Consider the following 26,636-nt stretch of genomic DNA (forward strand, 5'->3'; position numbering starts at 1 on the left):
GGACCATGTGAGAAGAACTACTTTAGCCAGGGATAAAGAGCTCTCTGAGAAAGGGATCTGAAAGGTGAGAAGAAGGCAGTGTGGGGAAAATATGAGACAGACAGAAGGAGGAGCAAATGCAAAGACTCTGACACATTAGGACCTTGTCATGTTTGCAGGAAAAGGCTCGGTTATTGGCCATTCTCTCACTGTTATTTGAAGACTAAAAAGCATGGCCATGCTTCAGTGATTGTCTGAATTTCAGTGCCCCTGCACAAACTACTTGGTGGGGAAAATAGAATAAAGTGATCTTCCTTCTGTTTTTCTTTTCTCTCTTCCGCCTTGTAAATGTTTATGTCAGTAAGTCAGTAAGGAGCCACACACATGCCCAAACCTTCAGCATTTTGAAGAATTAATTTGCTTAGGCAAGAATATGAACTTACAGCATGTCTTGTAGAGAATATCTATTGATAATATACATAATAGTCACACATCAAACAAACTAGTATTAGGGAGAATCCTTTCATTAACACAATCTAGAGAGTTTATCTTTGAACACTAGGAATAGGTTAGAAAACTCAAGAAAAAGTAAAATCATTTTCATGAGTTTTGATACAATCATCATATATTTCCCACAGAGTGGACTCTCCTTGTTCTAATCACATGATCCTTTGGGACAGGTGTTGTGAGGAGGACACCTCAGAATAAGAGGTATCATGCCATGACACTGTTTTTTTTTTTCCTCGGAGCTTTTTCTGACATTGATTTGAGATTGGTTTTCATTAGTTTATGTAATATTTTAAATGAAAATAATGTGCATGCATTTCATGGTTATTACAGTATAAATAGGACAACTATTAGCTAAAAGCCTGAATTAACCTTTGCAAAGTGGCCCAACAAAGCTTCTTCCTGAGACAAAACCTCTGGCATCGCTGTCTCACATACCTACACTTATTTAATAAACATTTATCAAGTACACCCAAAAAGTGCCAAATTCTATGAAAGGTAAATAAAAAGCAGATAAATCATTGTTTCTACCCTTGAGAAACTTGTATTTCATTGGGGATAAATATTCGAAAGAGCTAAAGAACAAAGTTAGAGCAATTCAGAAAAAATAATAGGTAACTAAGATTTGCACAGAGCATCATAGATCATTTTCATATGTCTTTCTTTGTTTCACTTGCACAATGGTCTTTTGAGATAGTTACTGATATTATCCCCATTTCCCAGATGAAGAAACTGAAGCTTAGAGAGGTAAAATACACAAAACAACTAGTAAAGGCCAGGAGCAGGCACTGTAGTAGTTAAGAGCAAGGGCTCTGGGGTTAGACAGACTGAATTAGTTTTACAAACTTGGGTAAGTTTTTTACCCTCAGGCTCAGTTTCCCCATTTTAAAGGATAATAATGGTATTCACTTTCTCCACTGTTGTATTGAATGAGAAATCTATTGAAGATGCCTAGCACAGGGCTGGGACCACAGCATCCACTCAGTGAATGCAGCCCTTGTTATGAGGAAGTGGCAGAGCCAAGACTGGATTCCAGCATCTCTGCTGTCCAAACACAAGACCCTGCATGTCATGTGGACCCTAGCACTCTCTGCTTAGCTGAAAAACGTGGCTCAACCACTTACAAGCATGACCATGGGCAAGTTCCTTAACGGCTCTGTGTCTCTGTTTCCTCATTTGGGAAATGGGGATGATACAGTTGCTACCTCACAGGCTATGTAAATTTAGAGTGCTTTACTACACATAGAGCACTTAGAACAGTGCTTGGCCACATTAAGCTCCCTAAAGAACTTTACCATTAAGGATCAAAGATGCAGGTGGGGTGTGTTTAGGAAGGCTTCTTTCAGGCAGAGCTTGTCATTTATATCCTGATGGAACAAACGCCAACAGGAATTGAATCGGCACACCCTGCTGATCATTACCCTCACACAGTCGGGGGAGGCATCATGGCTAGATTTTGAAAAGCTACCTCCACCACCTCTCTTGCACCTGTCAAAGCTGCAGGGGCTGCTCAGCAACACATGAGAAATCCAATTTGCAATAAAATCATTTTTTCCAAATACATCTGTCTACACTTGAAGGCAGCAAAACACATTTGAGAATTTGCAATCCTGCATAGAGGATATGAACTTGTCAACTTGTTCTGTCAACAGGCTTGATGTCTGAGCATTGTTGTCATCACAGAACCGCTTGTTATCTGCCAAGCTTGATTGTTTCCCTCTCAAGTGGGAATTGGAAGGTTCTCTAACAGGAGAAGAAAGCTTTACAAGCCCTGGATATAATGCAAAGCCACAGCCCTTGACTTTGTAAAGTGGAAGGTTTAGTCTCTGTGTGCTCTTAGCTACGTTTTGCTCCATGGCCCTGAGAACCTTCCCCTTTTCCCTCTTCCCCTCCCCTTCACTTTTTATTCCCTTTCTCCCCTTCTATGAACCAGCATCTCTAATGGGGGCAGGAATAGGTCAGCTTTGTTTGCCACTCTGGAAACATTCATTAAATTAAGTTACCATTTAGAGTTTGTTTATCAGGTGCTTACTACATACATGACCTTGTTTAGTCCTCAAACAAGCCCTTAGAGGATCTGAACATAGGTTTACTTGATGAGACAGCCAGGAATTTGAAGCATGATACTTCCTCTGAGTATGTGCATAGAGTTTGTCTTTCTTGCCTGTGAGTCAAGGGAACTTTGGTTTTTGCCATAGGGGACTGTATTTTAATTGTATTACTTACATTTTTGACAACTAAAAAGGGTGAAACATAAGAAAGTTGTAGATTAAATTTAAAAAGATGAGGAAATAATCCTAGCTCCAGAAATTAAATTAGTTGAATCTTGTTGAGTTTATAAGTGTCATTCCAATAGGTTTCATTAAAATCCAACTAGGAAAGCAGAAGTGAACAGATCACTAGCTTTGGAGTCAGATTCCATGTGGGGCCAAATTCTGATTCCATACATGGCCTTGGGCAAGTAATTTACTATCTTTAAGAGAGAGCAAGCCTGGTGGCTCATGCCTTTAATCCCAGCACTTTGGGAAGCCAAGGCAAGAGGATGGCTTGAGCCCAGGAGTTCAGGCCAGCCTGGATAACATAATAAGACCCTATCTCTTTAAAAAAACACAAACACAAAACTCTCTCTCTCTCTTTCTCTCAAAGCCCCTTGATTTTCTTGACTATAAAACAGGAATGATAATACCTCAATTATAGAGTGGTCAGCTAACATATATAAAGCACTTGGTTCACGGTTAGTACTAAATTAGTCTATATTTTCCTCTCTTTAAGTTGTACCTCTCTTTAGCAGATATAGAAGGAGGAGTTTCTCAGCAACTTGAAGAACCACAACATAATGCAGTTTTATTATAAAAGAAACAACAGTCTTGCCATGTCCTCCCCAGACAAGTTTTAAAAAAACCTATTAAAAATTGAGACAGAGGAGACTAGGAAGGCAAAAATATATATATTTAATAGTGACATTCTGCCATTAAGAAACGTGATTTTTGGCTGTCATTATAGCCTTTTTCAGTTTTGGTGGGAAACATTGCCAAATAAGAAAAAATTCCATATATGGCCTTGGGCAAGTGAAATGAATAGAATTTTTCAACTTCTGAGAGGAAGCTCCTTTGACATGCAGTATAATTGCCAGAGGAAGTGAGTGCATGTTTTGAATACTGGTAATGACCCTAGTAGAACCAGGTCAGACCTAAAGAAAGCAATTTGAGCTTCGATCAGTTTGCTCCAGAGGATTCTAGTTTCTTGTTCAACTGATGGTGTTTAGTGCTAAGGTGGACTATTTATCGTAGCAAATAAATGATGCAGATTCAGGCATTTTTTGTTGCTTTGTTAGAAATAAACGGGCCATACTCACAAACCATTTGTTGGTATCCTAAATATCATAAAAAGTTACTTGGGAATGTTGCTTTTTTCCATAGACTGGCTTTGGAAATAGTTATTCTGAAAACTACTCTCTTAAAGTTGTTTAATTATTGGCACAGGTATAAGTGAAATAATTTCCTGGTGGAAACAGAACCAAACTTCAAGACAAAGAAACATTTAATAAAAGCTCAAGAACTATTTTTCTTTCTTTAGAGTACTGTTTAGCCCTTCTTCTTGGCAACTTCTGCCTTGTCAATTTTAGTAGTAACATATGGAGAAATTATCAAGTTCCATCCATTAGGTAAATGTGATTTATCCTTTGGTTTTTAACCAAATGGCTTGGTGGTTTTCACAAAGGGAGATGTTTTGTTTGTGTTAAATGACTAATGGTACAATTTGTTTTACATTATCAAAAAAAAAAAAAAAAAAAAGGAGAGAAACTGACTTAAGAACTTGTTTGGAAAGGATTATTGAAGAAGTAATCCATCTTCACAGAATGGAGTGCCTGAAGCATGTGAAAGAAAGTCCTAATCATTCTCCCTTTGTTTTGGGAAATTAAAGACTATTTTTTAAAAAACAAAACAAAACAAAAAAAAAACAGAATACAAGGAAAAGACGGTTTCTAGACAGGGCAGTAAGCAGAAAGAAAAGCTGATGGATGTAAAAATTAAGGATTTAAAATAATAATGTTTGCATCCTTTCCTTTTGTCACATCTTTCTTCCACAGGCTTTTAAAATGTAAAAGTGAGGACAGTGGGTTACATTAATTTGTGTTTATAGCATTGTAAAAATGACTGAAATTTTTTTCAAGATGAAAACAAAGCCATATTCATCTTGATCTGAACAGCTCCTGCTGTTTTTTCTTTTTTTAAATTCTCTTACCACTGGTAATTGATGGTAGGGCCACATCTTTTTCCTGTACTTGAAACCAGTTCTGTGTCAATTGAGGTCCTGAGTCACCGATGAAACTAGGATAGGATGGAAGAAAAAGAAAAAGCCAAAACTGGTGACCTTAGGAAATCCTCTCCAAAGGTTTTTCTCTTTATTTTGCTCATAATCACTATCCTCTTGATTCTCACACTATTGAAAATAATGTAACTTGACTTAAAAACACCCAAAAAATTCCAACCACTAAATTCAGTCATCTCATAAAACATGTAATATTTGAATCCTTTATTCTTCAAAGGGATACATATATGTATGTACATATACAGTCAGCCCTTTGTATCCATGGGCTCTGCATCCATAAATTCAACCAACCACAGAGCATAAGTATTTGGGGAAAAAAAATTACACAAAGTTTGAAAAAGCTAAACTTGAATTTACAATGCACTGAGTACTACATTGAATCTAGGCAAGTGAGGTGATATGTAGGCATTGTATTAGGTATTATAAGTAATCTGGATATTACTTAAAGTATACAGGAAGGTGTGCAATAGGTTACATGCAAATACTATGCCACTTTATATAAGGGACTTGGGCATCCTCAGGTTTTGGTATTCACAAGGGTCCTGGAACCAATCTCCCATGGAAAATGAGGAATGATTGTGTGTGTGTGTGTGTGTGTGTGTGTGTGTGTGTGTGTGTGTGTATTTGGCTCTCTGTTGCAAATAATGGAGCTAGATGAAAGAAGACTAAAATAAACAACTAAATTCTTGCTTTTTAAATCTAGGTTTATAGAAGATATAATAATTAAATTACCATAAGGACAGTAGAATATCCTGAACTTAACAGCAGATTATATTTTTAAAATATTTTAAAAGATAGATAGTGAATGTCATTTAATAAGCTCAAGTAGCTTGGAAATAAATACATTTTTTAAAAAGGTAAATTGGAAGTTATATCAGTTAGTTATTGCTGCATAGCAAACAACTCCAAAATATAGTAGCCTAAAACAACAACCATTTATTATTTCCCATAAATCTACATATCAGTTGGGTGGGTCCTGCTGATCTTCACTGGGTTTGGCTGGGCAGTGTTTTGATCTTAGCTGGGGCTTACGCACTGGCTTGACAATTAGCTGGAAGTTTGCTGATCTATTAATGGCTTCAGCTAGGATGACTGGACTCCACTCCACATATCTCATTCTCCAGAAGGCTTGCCTAGGCATGTTTTTGTGGCAATCACATGGTGGTCATAGAGAGCAAGTAGAAATGTGCAAACTCTTCCTTCAAGCCTGTGTGTGTGTGTGTGTGTGTGTGTGTGTGTGTGTGTGTGTGTATATATGAAATTTGCTACTTTCCTCCTGGCCAAAACAGGCTACACAGCCAAGCCCAGATTCAAATTGGGTAGGAACTACAAAGTTTCTAGGCAGTTACAAGGCCAATAATGCCATCAATCTACCACTGCAGGGTAGTTGGAGTGAGTGAAAATTGATATGGTGGGGAATACCTTAGCATCTACTAAAGAAATCATCATGAAGATATGGAATGTCCTGAGAAGGCTTCCCAAAGGAAGAAAATGAAGGGAAGACCATTTCAGGTGGGAGAAAGATAAATTAAGGGAATAAGTCATTTTACTGGAGGTATAATCACTTATGTAACCAATTTCCAATTGATGGACATGTAGGTTGTTCTAAATTTTCTCCATTATAATCAATGCTGATCTATGCATCTAGCTAGCTAGTTTGCATATAAGATATATGAAATATTTGTACACACACACACAGATACATCATGCGCCCATGATACGCAAATATAAATTCTTAGAAATGGAATTGCTAATTCAAGTAGCTCGTAAAATTTTATAGATGTTGTCAAATTGCCATCTAAACAGACCATACAAATTTATACTTCTACCAACAGTATACGAGACTTGTTTTCCTTATATTTACATTGGATTTTTATCAAACTTTTTAAACTTTGCCAGTCTAATAGGTAAGAAGTAGTGCTTGCGATTTTTATAAATATCTCTTCAGTTATAAGGGAGGTTAAACTATAATATTTTTGGCCCGGCATGGTGGATCATGCCTGTAATCCCAGCATTTTGGGAGGCTGAGGTGGGTGGATTGCTTGAGCTCAGGAGTTGGAGACCAGCCTGGACAACACAACAAAATCCCGTCTCTCCAAAAAATACAAAAATTAGCCAGCAATGGTGGCATGTGCTTGAAGTCCCAGCTACTAGGGAGGCTGAGGTGGGAGGATGGCTTGAGCCCAGGAGGTGGACATTGCAGTTAGCGGAGATGGCGCCACTGCACTCCAGCCTGGATGACAGGGCCAGACCCTGACTCAAAATAAATAAATAAATAAATAAATAAAATAAAATAAAAATAAACTATAGGCCGGGCACGGTGGCTCACGCCTGTAATCCCAGCACTTTGGGAGGCCGAGGCAGGCGGATCACGAGGTCAGGAGATCGAGACCATCCTGGCTAACACGGTGAAACCTCGTCTCTACTAAAAAATACAAAAAATGAGCCGGGCGTGGTGGCAGGCGCGCCTGTAGTCCCAGCTACTCGGGAGGCTGAGGCAGGAGAATGGCGTGAACCCGGGAGGCGGAGCTTGCAGTGAGCCGAGATCGTGCCACTGCACTCCAGCCTGGGTGACAGAGCGAGACTCCGTCTCAAAAAACAAACAAACAAACAAACAAAAAAGTATAATATTTTCACATATAGAGGACATCTGTTTCTTATGAATTGTCAGCTCATCTCTTCACTCATCCTTTAAAAAAATTAAGCCTAACTTTTACAGTTGTTTTGACTTTTATTTTTTAATCTATTTTTTATTTCAATAGGTTTTTTGGGGAACAGTGGTGTTTGGTTATAGGAATAAGTTCTTTAGTGGTGATTTCTGAGATTTTGGTGCACCCATCACCTAAGCAGTGTGCACGGTACCCAATGTATAGTCTTTTATCCCTCACTTCCCTCCTACCTTTTCCCCCAAGTCCCCCAAATCCATTGTATCATTCTTACGGCTTTGCGTTCTCATAGCTTAGCTCCCAGTTACGAGTGAGAACACACGATGTTTGGTTTTCCATTCCTGAGTTACTTCATTTAGAATAATAGTCTCTAATTCCACCAGGTTGCTGCAAATGCCATTATTTCATTCCTTTCTATGGCTGAGTAGTATTCGGCGGTACATATAGACCGCACTTTCTTTATTCACTAGTTGATTGACGGGCATTTGGGCTGGTTCCACATTTTTGCAATTGCAAATTGTGCTGCTATAAACATGCATGTGCAAATATCTTTTTTGTATAATGACTTCTTTTCCTCTGGGTAGATACCTAGTAGTGTGATTCCTGGATCAAATGATAGATCTACTTTTAGTTCTTTAGGGAACCTCCACACTGTTTTCCATATTGGTTATACTAGTTTTACATTCCCATCAACAGTGTAAAAGTGTTCCCTTTTCACGGCATCCACGCCAACATCTATTTTTAAAAAATTTTTTTTATTATGGCCATTTTTGCAGGAGTGGGGTGGTATCACCTTGTGGTTTTAATTTGCATTTGCCTGATCACTAGTGATGTTCAGCATTTTTCTATATGCTTGTTGGCCATTTGTGTATCTTTTAAGAATTGTCTATTCATGTCTGTAGCCCACTTTTTGATGGGATTTTTTTTTCTTGCTGAATTGTTTGAGTTCTTTGTAGATTCTGGATATTAGTCCTTTATCAGATGTATAGATTGTGAAGATTTTTCCCCACTCTGTGGGTTGTCTGTTAACTCTGTTGATTATTTCTTTTGCTATGCAGAAGCTTTTTAGTTTAATTATGTCCCATCTATTTATCTTTGTTTTCATTGCAGTTGCTGTTGGGTTCTTGGTCATGAAACCCTTGCCTAAGCCAATGTCTAGAAGGGTTTTTCTGAGGTTATCTTCTAGAATTCTTATGGTTTCAGACCTTAGGTTTAAGTCTTTGATCCATTTTGTGTTGATTTTAAGGTGAGATGTGAGGATCCAGTTTCATTCTCCTACATGTGGCTAACCATTTATCCCAGCACCATTTGTTGAATAGGGTGTCCTCTCCCCACTTTATGTTTTTGTTTGCTTGTTTGAAGATCAGTTGGCTGTAAGTATTTGGGTTTATTTCTGGGCTCTCTATTCTGTTCCATTGGTCTATGTGCCTATTTTTATACCAGTACCATGCTGTTTTGGTGACTATGGTCTTACAGTACAGTTTGAAGTCAGGTAACGTAATGCTTCCAGATTTGTTCTTTTTGCCTAGTTTTGCTTTGTCTTTGCGGCTCTTTTTTGGTTCCATATGAATTTTAGGATTGTTTTTTGTAGTTCTGTGAAGACTGATAGTGGTATTTTGATGGGAATTGCACTGAATTGGTAGATTGCTTTTGGCAGTATGGTCATTTTCACAATACTGATTCTACCCATCCATGAGCATGGGATGTGTTTCCTTTTGGTTGTGTTGTCTATTATTTCTTTCAGGAGTGTTTTGTAGTTTTCCTTATAGAGGTCTTTCACCTCCTTGGTTAGGTATAGTCCTAAGTATTTTATTTTACTTTATTTATTTTTTTGCAGCTATTGTAAAAAGGGTTGAGTTATTGATTTGATTCTCAGCTTGGTCGCTGTTGGTGTATAGCAGAGCTACAGATTTGTGTACATTAATTTTGTATCTTGAAACTTTGCTGAATTCATTTACCAGCTCTAAGAGCTTTCTGGATGAGTCTTTAGGGTTTTCTAGGTATATGATGATAATCATCAGCAAACAGTGACAGTTTGACTTTCTCTTTACTAGTTGGGATGCCCTTTATTGCTTTCTCTTGTCTGATTGCTCTGGCTAGGACATACAGTACTATGTTGAATAGAGGTGGTGAAAGTGGGCATCCTTGTCTTGTTCCAGTTTTCAGGGGGAATGCTTTCAACTTTTCCCCATTCAGTATAATGTTGGCAGTGAGTTTGTCATAGATGGCTTTTATTACCTTAAGGTATGTCCCTTCTATGCCAATTTTGCTGAGGGTTTTAATCATAAAGAGATGCTGGATTTTGTTGAATGTTTTTTCTACATCTATTGAGATAACCATGTAATTTTTGTTTTTAATTATGTTTATGTGGTGTATCACATTTATAGACTTGCAGATGTTAAGCCATCCCGGTATCCCTGGTATGAAACCTACTTGATCATGGTGGATTATCTTTTTGATATGCTGTTGGATTTGGTTAGCCAGTATTTTATTGAGGGTTTTTGCATCAATGTTCATCAAGGATATTGGTTTGTAGTTTTCTTTTTTTGTTATGTCCCTTCCTGGATTTGGTATCAGCATGATACTGGCTTCATAGAATGATTTAGGGAGGATTCCCTCTTTCTCTATCCTGTGGAATAGTGTCAACAGGATTGATACCAGTTCTTCTTTGAATATCTGGTGGAATTCAGCTGTGAATCCATCTGGTCCTGGACTCTTTTTTGTTGGCAAATTTTTAATTACCATTTCAATCTCACTGCTTGTTATTGGTCTGTTCAGAGTTTCTATATCTTCCTGGTTTAATCTAGGAGGGTTGTATATTTCCAGGAATTTATCCATCTTCTCTAGGTTTTCTAGTTTATGTTTGGACTTTTAATTGCTTTCATTATGACCTTTATTTACTTTCATGTTTTTCATAGATATTTTATAATATTTTTCCTCTTTACTTCCAACTAACTAATCTATTGGTTTTATACTATGTAAATTGCTTCATTTTATTCCTTTTAATTTTCTTATTTTATAATTATCCTTTTGGTTTTAATGTCTTCTCCACCTATCTTTGAACTTTTATTATTTGAGCCTGGGCACAGAAGCACAGGCTGGAGGCTGCCTCTCTGCAGTGGCCCTGTTTTCACCTCTTTTCCACCTTACTGAATCTCTTATCTGTTTATCTTCATCTTAGCTGCCTCAGAAAACTAAATAACTCACTTGGCCCAGGAGAACTCCTATTTTTGCCTGTATGGATGGTGCTCTTGTTATACTGAAATGGTGATAATCTTGATAATTTGCACTATCCAGAAACTATTTCCAAAGATTACTCATGAGAAGTAGAACAAGGTGATTGTGAACGAGAAAAGACATAGAGAATCTTTACTTAATACTTATACCTATCTGTACTGTTTGGAATGTTTCCATAGTCGTATAGTACTTTTATAAAATACACAAGTGAAAACTAGCAAGTTTTGTGTTCGCCATCATTTATAGGCAATGGCTATGGGACAAATTGTATCAACAACATGCCAAAGGTGAGATGGGAAGTCGTTACCCTGCTCTGGCATTGGTGAGGAAGCTGTTGATAAACAGTCCCAGGATAGCAACACAGAATGTCTATATCCAGGTCGTGGCCAGCAGTGGACAGACTCTAAGGTTACTCCCAATGACCCCTGCCTTCTAATATTCAAATCCCCTTCCTTTGAGTGTGAGTAGGATCTGCAACCTACTTTTTTTTTTTTTTTGAGACAGAGTCTCGCTCTGTCGCCCAGGCTGGAGTGCAGTGGCGCAATCTCAGCTCACTGCAAGCTCCACCTCCTGGGTTCACACCATTCTCCTGCCTCAGCCTCCTGAGTAGCTGGGACTACAGGTGCCTGCCACTATGCCCGGCTAAGTTTTTGTATTTTTAGTACAGATGGGGTTTCACTGTGTTAGCCAGGATGGTCTCGATCTCCTGACCTTGTGATCCGCCTGCCTCGGCTTCCCAAAGTGCTGAAATTACAGGTGTGAGCCACCGTGCCTGGCTGGATCTGCAACCTACTTCTAACCAAAAGCATATGGCAAAGGTGATGGGATATCACCCCTATGATTATGTCATAATACATTAAAGAAGACTCCATGCTACTGGCACTCACTGTTGCTCTCCTACTGGCTCTGTAGAAGCAAGTGGCCATGATGTGACCTGGATATGAAGAGGGCTGTGTGCTGGGAGCTGCAGGCAGCCTCTAGGGGCTGAGGGTGGTCTTCACCCAATACAGCAAGAAACCAAAGCCCTCAGATCTACAGATGCAAGAAGGTGAATTCTGCTAACAACCTGAGTGAGATTGGAAGCAAATTTTCCCTAACTGAGCCTCTAGATGAGAACATAGCCCAGATGACACCTTGATTGCAACCATTTGAGAGCAGAGGACCCAGCTGAATGGTTCCTGGAATCATGACCCATGGAAACTGTGACATGATAATGTGTGTATGTATGTGTTAGTGTGCATGTTTAATTGCTTTACTGAGGTATAATTTGTATACTATATAATTCACCTATTTAAAATGTACAATTCAATGAATTTTAGTATATTCACTGAGTTTGTAAGCATTACCACAATCTTCGAACATTTCATCTCCTCCCAAAAAACCTCCACACACATTAGCAGTTACTCCCCAACTCCTCAGCGCTAGACAATTACTAAACTACTGACTGTCTCTATAAATTTGCCTTTTCAAGACATTTCATGTGAATGAACTTGCATAATATGTGGTCTTTTTTGATTGACTTCTTTCACTTAGTCTTGTTTTAAGCCACTAAATATGTGGTAATTTGTTACACAGCATAGAAAACTAATACACATTCACAACAGTTTAACTCTAATATTTATTTCTCAATTGCTCCTCTTCCCTTCTAATCAGGGTCAAAAGAATCCTCCTCATCCATTGTGTCCCTCGTGAGAGCTGCTCATTTGTTAGAACTTTTATTTATTATTCAGGATTCACATAAAAGGTAAGATCCCAAACAGGAGGGAAGCACTCTTCACTTCCATATCATGGATCTTTGTTCCTTTTGAGAAAGTGCTTCATGGGTTTAGGCTGTGGCTGAGGATCCTATAATGTTTGTTTGGTTTCCCCAAGGACAAATAGAATGTTTACTATGATATTCAAATCTAAACCTTGACTTTTTGTCTGCTTGAACTATCAGTAACAGAGAGGTGTGTTACAGTCTCACTATGATTGTGGATTTCTTGATTCCTCCTTGTAAGCTTCCCCTTACCCTTCACTATCCATCTGCATCCCTTATCCCTGAACTACCCTGGCCTATGGTTTCAGGTCACCTCTGTGTTTCCAGTGACCCATTTTCTGGCACTTGGAGATGTTCCTGTTTTAAGAATGTATGCATTTGGCTTTGCATTTAAAATAATTTGTATAATATTTTATAAATCCTTTCTAGGCATTGCAGTGGGAGGGTTTTCATGTTTCTCAGTCTGCCATATTGCTGAAATTGGATCAGTCAAAAGTTGATTTTTCTAAAGTCCTAAATGGGACATATTTCCTATCCCCAGGTGTCTTATAATTTTGTTTATTAACAATCATCTCAATGCCTCAAGGAGTCAGGTGTCACCCTGCAATCCCCTTCCTAACACAGCATTACTAGGCTCCGGCATTTGACCACAACTCACAAGATTCCAGACACCGCCTTGTGAAATGCCATCACTTCCTACCCTCAGATTCAAGTGCACAGATGAACACATGCTTACACACATGCATGTCTTCCTGCCCTCTCCACAGAGTTTCTGAGGGGGTGCCAATAGGCCAGAAACCAGGCAGTAAACTATGGCCACAATGAACCATGCTCAGTTCCCTGAGAGTGCGATGTTCCTGTGGATGTGCTTTGCACTTACTTTTCCCTTCTTGTGCTATTTTCCTTATTCCCACCTGGCAAACTCCTGTTCATCATTCAAAACCCACCTCAATCCATTCCTTTTGCAAAGCTTTCCCTGCCCTTTTATTGCTTTGCACATCCCTCTACTATTGGATTCATTATACTATATTTTTGCATTTAAATGTCTGTCCATCTCACCAGCCTATGAGCTCTTTGTATCTCTAATGCCTGCCATGTTGCCTGACTCATACCAGGTACTCAACTAATGTTTATTGACTTTAACTTATCAGGATTTCAGGGTGATATCAGGGAAATGTACTGACACTGACTCCCAGAATTGGGTTTAATGACATCTCCAGGCACAGAGCAAATCAGATTAATAGGGCCTGAAGTAAACCCCTAGCACACAGCAGCAGCCCTACAGAAGAGGGACAGGACTATTGAAGGAAAAACAAGCAGAAAGCAACAATAGCATCATCAACAACAACAAAAACAACAAAAAGACCCCCAAAAAACCCCATCCAAGGGTCAGCAGCCTCAAAGACTGAAACAAGACAAACTCACAAAGATGAGAAATAATCAACAAAGAAAATGCTGAAAACCCAAAAGACCAGAGTGTCTCTTCTCCTCCAAATGATCGCAATGTCTCTCCATCAAGGGCACAGAACTGGACGGAGGATCAGATGGACGAATTGACAGAAGTAAGCATCAGAAGATGAATAGTAAAAACTATGATGAGCTAAAGAAGCATGTTCTAACCCAATGCAAAGAAGCTAAGAACCTTGATAAAAGGTTAGAGGAATTGCTAACTAGAATAACGAGTTTAGAGAGGAATGTAAATGACCTGATGGAGCTGAAAAACATAGCACAAGAACTTCGTGAAGCATACACAAGTATCAACAGCTGAATTAACCAAGTAGAAGAAAGGATATCAGAGTTTGAAGACTACCTTACTGAAATAAGACATGCAGACAAGAATAGAGAAGAAAGAATGAAAAGGAATGAGCAAAGCCTTTAAGAAATACGGGACTTTATAAAAAGACCAAACCTATGATTGACTGGAGTACCAGAGGAGATGGGGAGAATGGAAACAAGCTGGAAAACACACTTCAGGATATTATCCAGGAGAATTTCTCCAACCTAGCAAGACAGGCCAACATGCAAATTCAGGAAATACAGAGAACACCATTAAGATACTCCATGAGAAGATCAACCCCAAGACACATAATCGTCAGATTCTCCAAGGTTGAAATGAAGGAAAAAATGTTAAGGGCAGCCAGAGAGAAAGAACAGGTCACCTAGAAAGGGAAGCCCATCAGACTAACAGTAGACCTCTCAGCAAAAACTCTATAAGCCAGAAGAAAGTGTGGGCTAATATTCAACATTCTTAAAATAATTTTCAACCCAGAATTTCATATCCAGCCAAACTAAGCTTCATAAGCAAAGGAGAAATAAAATCCTTTACAGACAAGCAAATGCTGAGGGATTTCATTACCACCAGGCCTGCCCTGCAAGAGCTCCTGAAAGAAGCACTAAATATGGAAAGGAAAAACTGGTACCAACCACTGCAAAAACACAACAAAATATAAAGGCCAATGACACTACGAAGAAACTCCATCAACTAGTGTGCAAAATAACCAAATGGCATCATGATGACAGGATCAAATTCACACATAACAATACTAACCTTAAATGTAAATGGACTAAATGCCCCAATTACAAGACACAGACTGGCAAACTGGATAAGGAGTCAAGACCCATCGATGTGCTGTATTCAGGAGACCCAACTTATGTGCAAAGACACACACAGGCTCCAAATAAAAGGTTGGAGGAAAATTTACCAAGTAAATGGAAAGCAAAAAAAAAGCAGGGGTAGCCAGGCGTGGTGGCTCACACCTGTAATCCCAGCACCTTGGGAGGCTGAGGGGGGCGGATCACCAGAGGTCAGGAGTTCGGCTCGTGACCAGGCTGGCCAACATGGTGAAACCCCGTCTCTACAAAAAATACAAAAATTAGCTGGGCATGGTGGTGGGCACCTGTAATCCCAGCTACTAGGGAAGCTGAGGCAGGAGAATCTCTTGAACTGGGAGGCAGAGGTTGCAGTGAGCTAAGTTCGTGCCACTGCACTCCAGCCTGGGTGACAGAGCAAGACTCCATCTCAGAAAAAAAAAAAAAAGCAGGGGTTGCAATCCTAGGCTCTGACAAAAGAGACTTTAAACCGACAAAGATCAAAAAGGATAAAGAGGGCATTACATAATGGTAAAAGGAACAATTCAAGAAGAAGAGCTAACTATTATAAATATATATGCACCCAATAAAACAAGTTCTTAGAGACCTACAAAGAGACAGACTCCCACACAATGATAGTGGGAGACTTTAACACCCCAGTCAGTATTAGACAGATCAACAAGACAGAAAATTAACAAGGATATTCAGGACTTGAACTCAGCTCTGGATCAAGTGTACCTGGTAGACGTCTACAGAACTCTCTACCCCAAATCAACAGAATGTACATTCTTCTCAGTGCTCATGGCACTTATTCTAAAATCGACCACACAATTGGAAGTAAAATACTCCTCAATAAATGCAAAATAACTGAAATCGTAACAGTCTCTCAGACCACAATGCAATCAAATTTGAACTCAAGATTAAGAAACTCACTCAAAAGCACACAATTTCATGGAAATTGAACAACCTCCTCCTGAATGACTCCTGTGTAAATAATGAAATTAAGGCAGAAATCAAGAAGTTCTTTGAAACCAATGAGTACAAAGAGACAACACAGCAGAATCCCTGAGACACAGCTAAAGCAGTGTTAAGAAGAAAATTTATAGCACTAAATGCCTACATCAGAAAGCTAGAAAGATCTCACATTGACACTTTAACATCATAATTAAAAGAGCTAGAGAGGCAAGAGCAAACGAATCCAAAAGCTAGCAGAAGACAAGAAATAACTAAGATCAGAGAAGAATTGAATGAGATAGAGACATGAAAAACCCTCCAAAAATTATATGAATCCAGGAGCAGGTTTTTTTTTTTTTAAAAATTAACAAAACAGATAGACTGCTAGCTAAACTAATAAAGAAGAAGAGAGAGAAGAATCAAATAGACACAATAGAAGATGATAAAGAGGATATCACCACTGACTCCACAGAAATACAAACTACCATCAGAGAATACTATAAACATCTCTATGCAAATAAACTAGAAAATCTAGAAGAAATGGATAAATTCCTGGATGCATACACCCTACCAAGACTAAATCAAAAAGAAGTTGAATCCCTGAATAGACCAATAACAAGCTCTGAATTTGAGGCAGTAATTAATAGCCTACCAACCCAAAAAAAAAAAAAAAAAAAAAAAAAGCCCAGGACCAGATGGATTCACAGCTGAATTCTACCAGAAATACAAAGAGGAGCTGGTACCATTCCTTCTGAAACTATTCCAAACAGTCAAAAAGGAGGGACTCCTCTCTAACTCATTTTATGAAGCCAGCATCATCCTGATACCAAAACCAGGAAGAGACACAACAAAAAAAGAAAACTTCAGGCAAATATCCCTGATGAACATAGATGCAAAAATTCTCAATAAAATACTGGCAAACCAAATCCAGTAGCACATCAAAAAACTTATCTGCCATGATCTGGTTGGCTTCAGCCTTGGGATGCAAGGCTGGTTCAACATATGCAAATCAATAAATGTAATCCAGCACATAAATGGAACCAAAGACAAAACCACATGATTATCTAATAGATACAGAAAAGGCCTTTGATAAAATTCAACATCCCTTCACGTTAAAAACTCTCAATAAACTAGGTATTAATGGAACATATCTCAAAATAATAAGAGCTATTTATGACAAACCCATAGCCACCATCATATTGAATGGGGAAAAGCTGGAAGCATTCCCTTTGAAAACCAGTACAAGAGAAGGATGCTCTCCTCTCACCACTCCTATTCAACATAGTATTAGAATTTCTGGCCAGGAAATCAGGCAAGAGAAAGAAATAAAGGGTATTCAAATAGGAAGAGAGGAAGTCAAATTGTCTCTGTTGGCAGATGACATGATTTTATATTTAGAAAACCCCATCATCTCAGCCCCAAAACTTCTTTAACTGATAAACAACTTCAAAAGTGTCAGGATACAAAGTCAATGTGCAAAAATCACAAGCATTCCTTTACACCAACAATAGACAAGCACAGAGCCAAATCATTAATGAAGTCCCATTCACAATTGCTACAAAGAGAATAAAATATCTAGGAATACAGCTAACAAAAGATGTGAAGGACTTCCTCAAGGAGAACTACAAACCACTGCTCAAGGAAATAAGAGAGGGCACAAAAAAATGGAAAAATATTCCATCCTCATGGATAGGAAGAACCAATATTGTGAAAATGGCCACACTGCCCAAAGTAATTTATATATTCAATGCTATTGCCATCAAACTACCACTGACATTCTTCACAGAATTAGAAAAAACAATTTTAAATTTCATATGGAATCAAAGAAGACCCCATATAGCCAAGACAATACTAAGCCAAAAGAACAAAGCTGGAAGCATCACACTACCTGACTTCAAACTATACTACAAGGCTACAGTAACCAAAACAGCATGGTACTGGTACCAAAACAGACATGTAGACCAATGGAGCAGAACAGAGACCTCAGAAATAACACCACACATCTACAATCATCTGATCTTCGACAAACGTGATGAAAACAAGGAATGGGGAAAGGATCTCCTATTCAGTAAATGGTGCTGGAAAAACTGGCTAGCCATATGCAGAAAACGGAAACTGACCCCTTCCTTACAGCTTATACAAAAATTAACTCAAGATGGATTAAAGACTTAAATGTAAATCCAAAAACCATAAAGACCCTAGAAGAACACCTAGGCAATACCATTCAGGACAGAGGCATGGGCAACGACTTCATGACAAAAACACCAAAAGCAATTGCAACAAAAGCCAAAATTGACAACTGGGATGTAATTAAACTAAAGAGCTTCTCCACAGCAAAAGAAACTGTCATCAGAGTGAACAGGCAACCTACAAAATGAGAGAAAATTTTTGCAATTTATCCATCTGACAAAGGGCTAATATCCAGAATCTACAAGGAACTTAAACATATTTACAAGAAAAAAACACAACCCCATCAAAAAGTGGGCAAAAGATATCAAGACACTTCTCAAAAGAAGACATTTACGCAGCCAACAAACGTATGAAAAAAAAAAAACAACTCAACATAACTGATCATCAGAGAAATGCAAATCAAAACCACACTGAGATACCATTTCATGCCAGTCAGAATGGCAATTATTAAAAAGTCAGGAAACAATAGATGCTGGCGAGGCTGTGGAGAAATAGGAATGCTTTTACAGTGTTGGTGGGAATGTAAATTAGTTCAACCATTGTGGAAGACAGTATGGTGATTCCTCAAGGATCTAGAACCAGAAATACTATTTGACCCAGCAATCCCATTACTGGGTATATACTCAAAAGATGATAAATCATTCTACTATAAAAATGCACGCACATGTATGTTTATTGCAGCACTATTTACAATAGCAAAGACATGGTACCAATCCAAATGCCCATCAATGATAGACTGGATAGAGAAAATGTGGTACATATACACCATGGAATACTATGCAGCCATAAAAAGGAATGAGATCATGTCCTTTGCAGGGATGTGGATGAAGCTGGAAGCCATCATCATCAGCAAACTAATGCAGGAACAGAAAACCAAACACCACATGTTCTTACTCATAAATGGGAGTTGAACATTGAGAACATATGGACACAGGGAACAACCCACACCAGGGCCTGTTGGGGGGTGGGGGTTAAGGGGAGTGAACATAGAGGATGGGTCAATAGTTGCAGCAAACCACCATGGCACACGTATACCTATGTAAACCTGCATGTTCTGTATATGTATCCCATTTTTTTTTGGTTTTTTTTTTAGAAGAAATAAATTTTAAAAGAGGGGTGCTGGAGGACTTGGCAGGAACGTAAAATATCGTGCAGCCATGGTGGAGGAAAGTTTGATGGCTCCTCAAAAAGTTAAATAGAATTACCACATGACCCAATAATTCTATTCCTGGATACATACACAATAGAATTGAAAGCAGGTGCTCAAACAGATACTTGTACACCAATGTTCACAGCAGCATTATTCACATTCACCGAAAGACTGAAACAATTCAAATGTCCATCAATAGAAAAATGAATAAACAAAATGTGGTATATCCATATAATAGAATATTATTCAGCTTTAGAAAGGTCTAAGATTCTAACACATACTACAACATGGATGAACCTTGAACAGGAGAATAGGAGATACGCATACACACACACAAACACACACACACACCGGACATTTATTGGAGGAAGTGGCACATATGATTATGGAGGTTAAATCCTATGATCTGCCATCTGCAAGCTGGAGACTGAATAAAGTCAGTGGTGTAATTCAGTCTGAGTCCAAATGCCTGAGAACCGGGGAGCTGACCAGGGGAGCAATCCCAGGGCAGAAGAGGTTAGATGTCCCAGCTCAAGCAGTGAGGTAGGAATAAAAGGGTGAATTCTCCCTTCTTCCACCTTTTGTTCTACTCAGGCCCTCAATGGATTGGGTGATGCCCACTCACATTAAGGAAGGCAAACTACTCTGCTGCGTCCAACAATAGACTCAATTCAAATGCTAACCTCAGCCAGAAATACCTTTGCCACACATCCAGAAACAGTGTTTAATCTGGGTAACCTGTGGCCTGCTCAAATTGACACATAAAATAAACCATCACAGGAATCAAGAGAAAAAGAAATGTCCTCTTGTTGCTTTTTCTAAAACAAATTCCGAGTCAAAGAAGGAACATTACTTTGTGGCATCTGGATTAGCTCTTAGTATTTCCAAGTAGTACAATAATGATTGAATCTGTTTTGTGATTAGATCAGCCACTCTGCATTTAGAGGCTGGTAGAGGTTACAGTACAACCAGAAATTTCAGCCAACTGAGCTAAACATACATCAGTGATGGCTTATGCCTGCATTTCCTGCACAAGCTAGAAAGAAAGGGCCTAAGCCTTCTTTGTTACAGTAACTTGAAGACCCGGGTCTGGGAACTGCCTCATCTGACTTGCCTCTCCAGAATTTCACCAGATAATGCAAACTGATGGAGGTAGTCAGAAAACAGACTGAATCTGTCTTCATTCGGCATGTGTTAGACAGAGACAGCATATGGTTGCATTATAAACTCTCGAGACAGATTTGCTTCTGGAAACCTTTCATTGCCCTATTGCTGTTGCCATGTCAACTGCTAGGACTTTGATTCTGTCTTGGTCCTTCCTTCAGCACTTGACCACTGGGGTGTGACTTCTGTTGAGCACTCTAGGAAAGCTCAGTTGCGACTACAAAGACTGCGTTGCAGTTTATGGGTGTCATAGGGGAATTGTATCCTCTTTTTGCTGCTCGGGGCAAAGTTACTATTTTGGGTCTGAACCCTCTCTCTGTGGGTGCTGCTCAGAGGATCTGGGTTGTTCCCTTCAGGCTAGGTGATTACATAACCTGGAGGTGTGACGGGAACTTTTCCTCTTCCATTGTGTGACTCCTACAGTGGAAAAATAATTACAGTCATGGCGGTGAGTAAGTAGGGGGCAAAGCAAAGAACTGAATGATGTGCAACTACTTTCTGCTCTAGTGTCATGTGACAGTCTTGTTTTCAGAGAGAGGCTCTCAAGCAGTGGTGTCTTACAATGCTTCAGGATGGAAGCAACAGCCAACACTGAAGAGTATCAGGCAACAATATAGAAAATTTTGCTTTCAATTTCCAATTGCATTAACCTAATTGTCTAGGTTAGTGGATTAAATAGACAAGCTAACAAATCTATTTAAAAATGTTTTTAGGCTTTGTTTTAATACAAGACATTTTTAGATCGCGTTATGATTCTGACAATTTTCCATGCTGGAGAACTACTGTTCACTAGCTCTTCTTTATAAACAGAGATAATTTTGTGAGAAATTAGAAGTAAATCCTTATATTTAAAATGTCTCTTTTCCTCATATTTTAATTATTTACATAATGAAAATTCATAGAACTACATAAAAGGTACTGGGTCTGGGGCTGGTCAGATCTCAATGTAGTAAGAACAAATTAGTTTTCTGCATAATAAAGACTTAGGAATTTGTAATTCATGGCCATTATCACTCTGCTGGCCTTCATATTTTTGCATTGCTTATCACAGTATATTAACAAATATTCATTAAATCCCTGTGAGCAAAATCCAGTAAAAGATTGATATCATCACTGTCTTACCCATTTTGTCAGAGGACAGAAATGAAGATGAATTGAGTTTATTCTTTCCTTCCTAGAGGAATTTGGCTAGAATAATAATTCACTTGGCTAAAACTGGCTGGAAAACATGGGAGGGAGAAGAAAAAGAGGCTGGAAGGGAAGAATAAAGCATATATATTTTTAAATGTTAGTTATATTCCAATATGCTAGAGCTTTGACGGCAAGGCTCTTGGCTTCATCTTGACTTTCGATCACGTTCTTCCTCTGGTGACTATGTAAATGAATTCATAATATTTAACACATCTCAACGCACGTGCCCCTTCTGTTTTCTTTGCACCACGTTGTAGATCTGCTTGTTTGTGTTCTCTCAGCCAATCTGAGGCATTTGCCTCAAATGCCATAACACCAATGAGTCCTTTGATCAGAATGGAAGAGGAGGGAGCCCAGAGGCACAGACATCCTGGCCTCAGGGAATGCTCAGCAAGGACTTCCCAGAGTCCCTGTTCCCAGCCCAGAGGTCACTTCACCTACTCCATAATGGACCTTCCATTATGTGGTCCCTGGGAACGAAGGCAACGCCCTTTAAAGCAGCTGCCATCATTTACCAATTCATCAAACCCTCTAAAGTCACCATGGTTCTCCCTAGTTGGCCTTCTTCTTTGAATTCAAGTTTTTGTTGCTGCCGTTGTTCGGTAAGCCTTTATTAAAGATGTTTTTATTACAGTCTGTATTTGAGTAGAATATCTGTTTTGAAATTGAAGTTTAATTTCACACTTTTCTTAAAACATATATTGACACAGAAAAGATATGTATAGATGCATGCGCATATGTAGCAGGAAGAGCATTTGCTATTTTGAGGCTTGACAGAGAAATTAAGGAGGTGCAGGGAAAAGAGAAGGGAGAGAGGTCTCTTTATAAAGAGTAGAGAGAAAGAAATCAGGCCTATCAAGGATGGCTGGTGACTTCAGAACCAGTCATGTCTGAGATATATATATAATCATTCACACGGTTCAAAAATTAAGAATTGAAATCTTCCTCCCACTCGTCTCCAATTCATATAGACCACCTCTCCAGTTTTCCCTATTCTATCAACAAATGTTATTATTTTCTCAAGAAGGTTTCCAGAGTTTCTCTGTGCATATACAAATATGAATAAATCTATTTATGCATTTATTCATTCAACCAATTACCAATTGTTCCAGGCACAAAACAAAGCTCCCTGACCCCAAAAGATTACATTCTAGCTGGAAGAGACAGATGATATACAACAAATATAACAAATTTGAAAATAATATTTTCCATTAGATCAGTGGGTCTCAGGAAGAAAAAAACAGAAAACGTAAGGAAACAATCAGGATGAGGAGATTGGTTGCTGTTTTCAAGATGGCAGTCAAATGAGGCCTCATTGAGAAGGTAATATGTGAGCAATGACTTCAGTTGGGAAATGACCATGGGCTGGGGAAATTTTTTTTTTTTTTTATAGATGGGAGTCTCACTCTGTCGCCCAGGCTGGGGTGCAGTGGTGTCATCTTGGCTCACTGCAATCTTCCCCTCCCAGGTTCAAGCAATTCTCGTGCCTTGGCCTGCCCAAGTAGCTGGGACTACAGGTGCTCGCCACCACACCCAGCTACTTTTTTGTAGTTTAGTAGAGACTGGGTTTCATCATGTTCGCCAGGCTGGTGTCAAATTCCTGGCCTCAAGTGATCCGCCCACCTTGGCCTCCCAAAGTGCTGGGATTACAGGTGTGAGCCACCACACCTGGCCGGGGTGGGGAAAGTTTAACCCCACTCATAATAATGAAAATGGTTTTCACCTGTGTTTCGTATGGGCACAGTGGTATTGATGAAAAAAGCCTAACTCTGTAAAATATTTAAAGAGATTTATTCTGAGCCAAATATGAGTGACATGGCCTGAGGCACAGTCTCAAGAGGTCCTGAGAGGAGGTTGGGTTACAGCTTGGTTTTATATGTTTTAGGGAGACATAAGATATCAATCAACACATGTGAGGTATATATTGGTTTGCTCTGGAAAGGCAGGACAACTCAAAGGGAGGAGGTGCAGGAGATAGTGCTTATAGGTCATGGGAGCATTCAAAGATTTTCTGATTGGCAATTGGTTGAAACAGTAAAGTTATTATCTAAAGACCTGGAATCAATAGAAAGGAGTGTCTGGGTTAAGAAAAGGGGTTGTGGAAACCAAGGTTTTTATTATGTAGATGAAGTCTCATAGGTGGCTGCCCTTAAAAATAATAGATGGCAAATGTGTCCTACTTGGACTTTTAAAAGGTGGTAGACTCTCAGTTAACCTCTTCAGGACTGGGAGGGGCTAGAAGGGGAAAGATCTAGTTATGTTATTAGAGATTCTTTACAGATACAAATTTTCCCCTACAAAAGATGGCTTTACAGGGCCATTTCAAAATATGCAAAGAAACATATTTTGGGGTAATATATTTTTATTTCCTTATCTGCCATGTGATACTAGAGGCAGGTTGGAACTTGGTATCTTATTGCTACAAAGAGTCTGCTTTGTCAGTCTGAAGACCTGTTTTTAATGTTAATGCTGGTCAGTTGTGCCTGAATTCCAAAAGGAGGAGACCCCCTTTCCTTCTCATTATGGCATAAACTAGTTTTTCAGGTTTCCTTGGGTCCCTTTGGTCAAGAGGAGGGGGTGCATTCACAATCAGTTAGTTGGGGGGGTTGGAAATTTATTTTTGGTTTATAGTGGCATTATAAATTACACTGGATGGCCCCCACACAGAACTGGATACACGTATTCCCCTCCATCAGTGCTCCTCAGGAAAACAACCTCTCTTTGTTGGCATCTCATCAATGTCAACAAGGGGGACTCACATACATTATGTCGTTAAATGTATAACTTTCGTCCTCTAGGAAGAAACCAGAAGAAGCTGCTGTAGTTCTACTTTGGTGACATTTGTGAGGCAAAGACAAAGCAGCATCTAGAAGGGGCAGCTTGTTCCTTTGCTTCCAGCAGCAGTGGAGGGTGGGGGAGTCACTCTAACTCCTCTCATTTATTGGGCACTTAATATCTACCAGGCACACTGCTAAGGATATGATCTCATTTGTCTCTACAACAACGCTGTGTTGTTGTGGGATAAGAATTTTTATTCTATTTTGACAGATAATAATTTATTAATGTTATAGGTAAAATGTTAGACTCAGGTTATGGAAACTGGCCAAGGTCACATAGATCCCAAGTATCCAGTTCTGAAGCCTGTGGTTCTGGAGTGGGATGGACTCATTGCAGTCCTTGCCTTTCAAGGCAAATATCAGGCAGTGGGGTATCATCTGCCTTCTGCTGTTCACGATTGGAGCAGCTTGGTAGTGGCTTTGAGCAGCGCAGGTAAATATGTATGCTATCTCCCAGGAGGTCATGCTGTGGTTTCTCACAGAATCCATGATACTTGGCATTTAGCTTGATTTTTTTCCCCTTCTATAATAAAATACCATATCAAGTCCACTTCTGTCAAATGTCCTCATTGGTTTCACATCTTTAAGTCTACCTGTAGATTACTAAGGCAGTTTCAAAATTAATCACGGGATTCTCATATGAAACTCACAGTCATTGTTTTGTCACTTTTTATTATAAAATAGTGCAGTGTCTCTCATCATTTAAAAGTTAATGGTAACTCCGTGCAGTTTTAACAATATATCTCACATGGCTTCCAGAACACTTGTTCAGGTTACTAAATTCCTTGGCTTGTTGCTGACAGAGTTTACAGAAAAAGGAATAAGTTTTTAGTTGAGCTGATCTATTTTAGGACAAAAGGGAGTGGATCTTACATACACTAATGTTTACTTAAAATTATATCTCTAGCCAGGTGTGTGGTGGCATGTGCCTGTAATCCCAGCTACTTGGGCAGCTGAGGCGGGAGGACTGCTTGAGTACAGGAGTTCAAGGCTGCAGTGAGCTATGATCACATCATTGTACTCCAGCCTGGGAGACAGAGTGAAAGACCCTGCTTCAAAAAAAAAATCATATATATATATATATATATATATATATATATATATATGATAGTCTCATCTCAATCTGAATTCTAATTATTCACTAAAAGTACAAAGTACATCATTCTTTTGGGATAAAACCCATTCCTATGCCAATGCCAGAGTGAGTGTGACTGGAGCTGGATTGTCAATTCTATAATTAAAACGTCAATTTTTTGTTCTTTAAAAATGTGGTTCTATTTCTATTCTTCTATTATTCTCTTTGATTCTCAGAAAGCAAGAAGAAAAATAAACTTAAAGTTTGTACCCTTGATGAAGAATTGACCCAAACACTTCTTTCTGTTGTTGAAGATGAAATGTGCCTTTTGTATTTTAGTTATTGAAATTTCAGCCTTGGAAGTATTCCATTTTTTAGAAATTAAAGGTCTCAGAAGTTGCTCAATTAGGATCCTTTTATTTGTGACTGATTTATTAATCAATTACAAATGTGATTTAAAAGACATACTTTTGAGATCTATTAATTTGTTATTTATCAATATAATTCATATTTACTTTTCATTTTGAGATGTTTTAACCATAAGTGATGCTGACATAGGAATGATATAGGGGAGACAGGGATAGAAAATAAATGTCTGACATTCTGATGTGTTTTTAAAATTAATTGGAAGCAGTATTCAGAAATATTCTCTAATTAGCTGTCAGCTTTCAGCCTGCATTCTGTAGCAATCTTTAATTTGACATCCAGAGATACTTCTTTATAGAAGAAAAACACAAATCATAAGTATAGATCTACCTGGTACTTTCTGGAAATTCTTGTAAGCTACCAAACGGTTCTATTCTGGAACACAAGAAACAAAACAGCAGAAATCACTTATGTCATTGCAAAAACAAAAAATGTCTTTGTTTTACTATCATCATCATTATCATCATTGACTCTGAGTTTAGGAAAACTTTGCTTTCCATTGGCTTTAGGTGTATCTTTTGCCACATGTCCACAGTAGATGCTCGATAACCATTTTTTGAATGAATGAATGAATGAGATG

The 26,636-nt window shown here is 38.7% G+C and overlaps 1 protein-coding gene across 12 annotated transcripts in view; it reads right to left on the reverse strand.

Moving 5' to 3' along the window:
- The window catches only part of TRIM9 (tripartite motif containing 9), a 263,725-nt gene that overhangs the window by 142,064 nt on the left and 95,025 nt on the right, over nucleotides 1-26,636 (reverse strand). For 11 of the 12 annotated variants that reach the window (XM_054666555.2, XM_054666553.2, XM_054666551.2 and 8 more), the window contains exon 2: nucleotides 4,732-4,817. The exons of the other annotated variant lie outside the window; for it this stretch is intronic. The gene's annotated coding sequence lies outside the window, so the exon portion shown is untranslated. The remainder of the gene's footprint in view (nucleotides 1-4,731; nucleotides 4,818-26,636) is intronic. 12 annotated transcript variants of the gene reach the window in all.

This window comes from Pan troglodytes, chromosome 15 (assembly GCF_028858775.2).
Source record: "Pan troglodytes isolate AG18354 chromosome 15, NHGRI_mPanTro3-v2.0_pri, whole genome shotgun sequence".
NCBI classification, from domain to species: domain Eukaryota; kingdom Metazoa; phylum Chordata; class Mammalia; order Primates; family Hominidae; genus Pan; species Pan troglodytes.